At 45.6% G+C, this 6,000-nt stretch overlaps 1 protein-coding gene across 1 annotated transcript in view; it reads left to right on the top strand.

The window, feature by feature from the left end:
• Nucleotides 1-2,039: 2,039 nt before the first annotated feature.
• Col6a5 (collagen type VI alpha 5 chain) overlaps nucleotides 2,040-6,000 on the top strand; it is a 108,202-nt gene continuing 104,241 nt past the window's right edge. Inside the window, exon 1 of the mRNA XM_050139365.1 lies at nucleotides 2,040-2,172. The gene's annotated coding sequence lies outside the window, so the exon portion shown is untranslated. The remainder of the gene's footprint in view (nucleotides 2,173-6,000) is intronic.

Genomic DNA, 6,000 nt, shown 5'->3' with positions numbered 1-6,000 from the left:
GTGGGGCTTGCAGTCAGATAAAGGGTTGCATTTGGGTAGAATTCATGAAGCTTTGGGTTGTTGGGGATGGGGAGATGAAGGAGTTGAAGGAAGTCTTTTGGGTAAATTGGTTGATACTGACAAGCTAGCTGTTTCGGCTAGTCGCAGCCTTGTCCTTTAGGAGCAAGGATTTCCTGGAGTAAAGTCATCAAATCACTTTCATTTGTTCAGAGAGAGAAGAGAGGAAAGCAAATCAGACCCCAACAATATTTAATAATGAGAGCAACGTGGCTTGGATTCAGTTAGTAGCAAACTTTTGTTATTAATTTAAAAGTGTGTGTGTGTGTGTGTGTGTGTGTGTGTGTGTGTGTGTATGTGTGCGTGCGTGCATGTACATTGGGCAGAGATAATCTGAAAGCAGACAGTGGGATGTGCAGCTTGGACAAAGCTAAACCCACGTGGCTTGTGTTTATTTAAATAAATACCTTCCAGGAAAGTTTCCAAGTACTTTACAAATACCTCTTCTATGATTTGGGGGTTTCTTGGTTTGGGGTGTTTTGTTTTTCTTTCTGTTTGAGGGTCTTACTGTATAGTCCTGGCTGACCTGGAACTCACAGAGATCCATCTGTCCCTGTTTCTACATTGCTGGAGATAAAAGGTGTGCGCCATCACACCTAGTGCTTGATATGATTTTTATTGTCTAAGGATAATTTTGGGTTTGGTCTTTGCCTACCACCATGTTTGAGGCTGGATTCTCCAGCTCATTTCCTGGAGCCTTTGCCAGACTAACTGGCCTGCAAGCCTTTGGAGATTCTCCTGCCTCCACCTCCCATCTCTCAACAGGGTTGTGCTGAGATTAAAGACACATGCAGCCTGTTTCACGTGGGTTCTGGGCATCTGAACTCAGGCGGTCAGTTTTCAATGGCAAGAGCCTTTCGAGCAGAGCCATGTTCCTAGGCCATTATTAGTGCATCTAATTTATCACAGGCGTGACCAAGTGACACTGAGAAAGTGTCTCCTCTTTTTGTTTCTTTTAAGAGCTCTGATTGCATCATAGAGAAAGTCATATTCCAGGCATGCTATCTGCAACCCAAATCATCGTGCATATTTCTGATAAGATGGATTTTAGATTTCACTGGTGTTTCCCAATGGGGACCACGGCGCACAGAGTGGAACGCGGTATCTCACTGTGATAGAGCTCTCAGTTTAAAACATTTGCAGAAGACATGCACGTGCACGCTGGGTTAATGAACAGCAATTATAAGTAATGATAAAGTCTGAGGAAAATTTAAAAAACCTTTCTCCACTCGAAGATGCAGGGTTTCTTTCCCTTCACTCAATGCTTTACCTCTTTGCAGAGAAAATACAAAGTGCAACCCAAGTTAGGAAAAATAACTGAGGTTCCTCAGAAGCAATGCAGTATGGGGGAGCCTGGTGCTCTTCAGGTGCTTGCTCAGAAACGGGGAGCCCCAGGGCTCTTGCGATTAGTCTGAACTTTGCAAGTACCTTCAGCAGGTGTCTTCACAGGCAGCTTGGTGTTTGTGGGTGTTATAGTGAAATCTCAAGCCGGAATACAAGTCCATGAAAGGCAAACGAAAGGCAAATGTTGACAATATGCAAGGGTACTCGATGCTTTCAGGTCTGCTGAATCTGAGACATATGTACGAATCACACCTGTACTTTCCTTACACCCACCCCCGCGCGCCCCCGCCACCCTTTTTAGAAACGCCAGGTCAAACTCTGCGCTGCTGAAGTTAGCGGTTTGTCTTTATTATGCACTTCCCCCCCCTTAGGGTCTAGCCTCCTAGGAGTTGTTCTCTGGTTCCCTGTTGGCTAGCTTTGAAAAACTGCAAGATTTCTCAGCCCCAGTAGCTGTAGTGACCTCAGCCAGCTGAAATGGTTGTGGATTTCTGAGAAACTTTGCCTTGCCAAGTTCATGTGGCTGCCTTAAGACCCCGCAGTAGGTCACGCCAATGAACAGCTGGAGACCTCTGCCCGCTGGAGTTCTGCAAAGCATTAGTCCCTGAGGGAGCCCGGCCAAGGCACGAGTCAGCAATGACATAAAAGAGCCCTCGGTACTCCGCAGCACCTGCCGCGACTCAGCCTGAACCCGGAGGCTAGGCGCGCACTTCAGGGCGCACAGGGCTGCAGCGCGGGGCGCCCCAGGACCCTTGGGAACACCAGGAAGCCCGGGTGAGTATGGCGTGCAGGGTTCCGGACCTGAACCTCAGGGTCTGAAGAGACTTTTCCTCTGCAGATTTTGCTTGTTCTTCAGGTTCGAGGCTCAGAAGAAACTGAGGTCCCTAAAAGTTAGAAGCTTAGAATAGAAGGGGATCTCAGCGAGTGTGGTTTCCAAGTGTTAGGAATCTCTTAGAAATGCCTGGCCGCGGGGGGTGGGGATGGGATGGGAGGCGGCAGTGGGGGGTGGGGCTGAGGATCTCAGACCTGTTGAACCTGAATCTGAGAGGTTTTAACCGGTTCCCCATGCTCTTGGCCAGGCCATTCAGTCTAACTTTTGGGGACTAATGCTCGTGCAGAGCGCCCTCGGATCCAGTGGTAGTTGTTCAGACCTTGAGACACAAGACGGCAGATGCTGTGGGTGGATTCCAGAATGTTCTGATATACTCACACTGTGGCGATTGGTATTTGGCCTCAAGCTCTAAACTGGTCTGTGAGGTTTCCTCAAAGCAGCACCCAAGGCTTCCACAAACGCTATGGAGTTTCTGGTGTGTGTGGAACCCCAGCGGAGGTTCTTCCCTGTGCTGAGGGAATTACCTGCTCTCAGAATCTCCACTTGGAGGCCTGCGATGTCTCCTGGGGGAGCCTTCGGAGGTCCCCACTGTGTTTCACAGGCCGTGTGGAGTCTGGTTTTCAGCACTCGGCTGTCCCTTCTGAAGTTAATTTTCATTGCTATTGTTGTCAATCTAGGATGAGTGGTTAGAAATTTCGGAAGAGATGTAATTTATTTTATGAATTCCAAACAAAATCTTTAAGAAAAATCCACATTGGCAAGATAGACTTCTTGGTACGGTATACTTAAGTTTATTGTGCTACAGTTTACAAATAGAATAAATAGGATACTAATTTTTCTGTGTGTGTCCACACGTTCCACTGATGTACTTTTGGAGGTCAGAGGACAAGTAGAGGGAGTTAGTTCTCTCCTTTCACTACGTGGATTCTGGGGATTGAACTCACGTCTCCAGTCTTGGCAGCAAGCACCTTTACTGGCTGAGCCATCTTGTTAGCCTAGCCCCTAGGGCATCCCAAGACTTCTAAAGAATTGATGTGAAAAGCACAATTCCCCATGGTTCTGAATCATCCCTTCAGATGAACTGGCTCTTCATTTTTGCCGAGAGCTCAGCTCGTTAAATACTTGATAATGAAGGCACAAATACAGTTTGTGGTCAGTTGTGGCTTTTCATGCTTTTTCTTTTGGTGGTTTTGCCTTAAGCCTGAATCTTTTGGGTACCAATTTTCTTTGCAGATCTTTCTCAGATTCCCCTCTCTTCAACAGATGCAATAAGTGTGTGGTGCTTTGGTTCAGCACTTGCCAGTTTTATTCTAAAGTATTTCCCTGATGTTCCCTACTGGTCATAGGCTTATGAATACACCGAGTGACCATTCGCCTATTAGATAAAACAGAGAAATAAAACTCAACATATCAAAGTGGCTGGAAAAACAGTTCTAGTAATGTCAGTAAAATCCGGAGGCTTTGCTAAGAGTGTCGTAAGCCTGCAAGGACGGTTTGCAGCTGCCAGTTTTCTGAATCAAGTCTGTTTCAGTGAGCATGTGCGCAGCACTTTCTGTAACGCAGTGTGAAGTTTTGCGATGTGTGTCTGTGCACACGTGTGTGTGGGTGCACACGTGTGTGGAGGCCAGAGGTCAGCCTCAGGGGCTGTTCTTCCCATGCCTGCCTTGTTTATCGAGATGAGGGTCTCTTACTAGATCTGGAGTTCACCAATGAGATTGAGCTGACTGGCCAGCAAGCCTCAAGGATGCCGCTCAGCCTGTTCGATGACTTGGCTTCTCACACTCAGGAGGGGCCACAGCTTGGCGAAGAGATGCAATCGCAGCTGCCACCAGGGAAAGGAAATCCATCCTTCAGCCACAATCATGTACTTAGTGTTTTAGTTTTTATTTTAAAATCTGTAGCTCATGGTGGTTTTGAACTCACTGAGAGCCTCCTACCTCAGTCTCCCTAGTGTTGCAGAATGACAGTTTAGGTACCACCATGCCTGTCTTGCCAGGCATTTTGGGTGGTTTGGGCCCTTGGCAGACTGCCACCTGCCCTTGGCTCTGAGGTTCAGAAATTTCACTAGGACATCTACCCAGAGTCTCCCTTCAAAGAGAAAGGAAAAGTTTAAGGAAGTTTTTCTTAGTCCAGGCTGTCCTTGAACCATGAAGATAAGGATGACTTTAGACTTCCAATTCTCTTGTCTCCTTTCTAAATTCTAGGATGCCAGGTATGCACTCCCATGCCTAGCCTAGCTTATGTGGTGTTGGGTGCTGGGGTTACAAGAGTGCAGCAGCAAGCTTGGCTTTTTATGTGGTTCTGGGGTTGAACTCGGGTCCCTGTGTCTGGGTGGCAAGCCCTTTACAGATTGAGCCATCTCCTCCGCCCTCAGAATGTGTTTTGTTTTCATGGTATTTCTGATATTGCTTTTCTCTTCTTCAAATCACTGTCTGAAGGGAATGAGTTCTCAGGGTGGACCATGTACCCAGATCTTTCTGCATTTCTCATAGTGGAGGGCCTATGCTCACTAGGGTGGTATACTTTCTGGGCAGTGCTTTGGCTTTGATGAATCCCCATCACTTAGGATTTCAGATTCAGGTTTGTGGGCAGACACAAAGGCTGAGGAAGGGTGTGCTGGGCAACACTGGTCTCAATATACAAGAGCAGTGATATCTGCTTCCTGAGGACAGGCTATGTGTGTGCCAACTGCCACTGTTTTGTTACCTCTCTAGCCCCGGGTACTCTGTGGTACCTACTTCCTCTGACCTATGTGAATTTTTACCCTTCACACTACTCTTTGGGGGTCATAACTGATTCAAGGTCTGGTCTCTGAAAGGCTGCCTTTACGTTTTACATTATTTGGTGGTTCCAGTTGATACCTTAAGCCCGTTCTCTTAGTATGGAGTGATGTGTTAGGCTAATTTCTATCTTGGAAGGATACGAAGAGACCAGAATGATAGAATAAGAACATTAGAAAGATGAAGTATTGCATTGGAAAATATCTTTGTAGTCAAGAGACTGCAAGCCTTTGGACAAGCCATGATAACTGCTGGAGGCCCTGTCTCTCTGTAGAATGGGCATAATTATCTTTACTTCACACAACCAGAGAGAGAACTGAAGTGAAATAGACAGTACATATAAATACTGTTTGCCACACAGTGGATATAGTGAATGGATGCTAACCTTCATTAACATTATCATTGTATAGCTAATTTTAGGCTACTTGTCTTTTTTAACAACCAGGAACTAAAACATAAATTTGGGTAAGTTGTAATATAGTAATTTAATGAAATTTAAAAGTATTGTCAAAGGTCTGGCCAGACTTCTTGATTAATAGGTAAGCATAATTTATAATTATATGCCAATTATTTATATATGAGCATTGCTAAAAACTTAACTATCTACTCATGTGCACACTACCAATATTTTCTCACAGTGACCAGAGAGCTAACAACTGAGGACAGTTCCACTTTCCTGCTGAGTCATAGGCCTACTTCATCTATTTGTAAGATAGCCTTAGTTACAGGGGAGGTTTGCGATGCATTTTGATAGCCTAGCATAGTGCCCTGTCTAGCAATATAAGGTTTTTTCCTTTTTCCTTTCCCTTTTTTCTAAATATTTATTTATACTTTGTGTGTGAATGTTTTGCCTACATGCGTGTCTCTGTGATGCAAAAAAACCATCCTTCCCATGCGTCCCACGCATCTCAGTACCCACTCTTCTCCCAGCCAAAGCCAATAACTTGCTCACAGTTGCCAACAGGGAAAAGTAAAGTTCCTGCAAAGCTC

This window comes from Alexandromys fortis, unplaced genomic scaffold (assembly GCF_014885135.2).
Source record: "Alexandromys fortis isolate MF-2015 unplaced genomic scaffold, M_Fortis_MF-2015_v1.1 scaffold_36, whole genome shotgun sequence".
In the NCBI taxonomy this organism is placed as follows: domain Eukaryota; kingdom Metazoa; phylum Chordata; class Mammalia; order Rodentia; family Cricetidae; genus Alexandromys; species Alexandromys fortis.
Note: the sequence above shows the minus strand (reverse complement) of the source record. Positions and strands in the feature narration are given on the sequence as shown.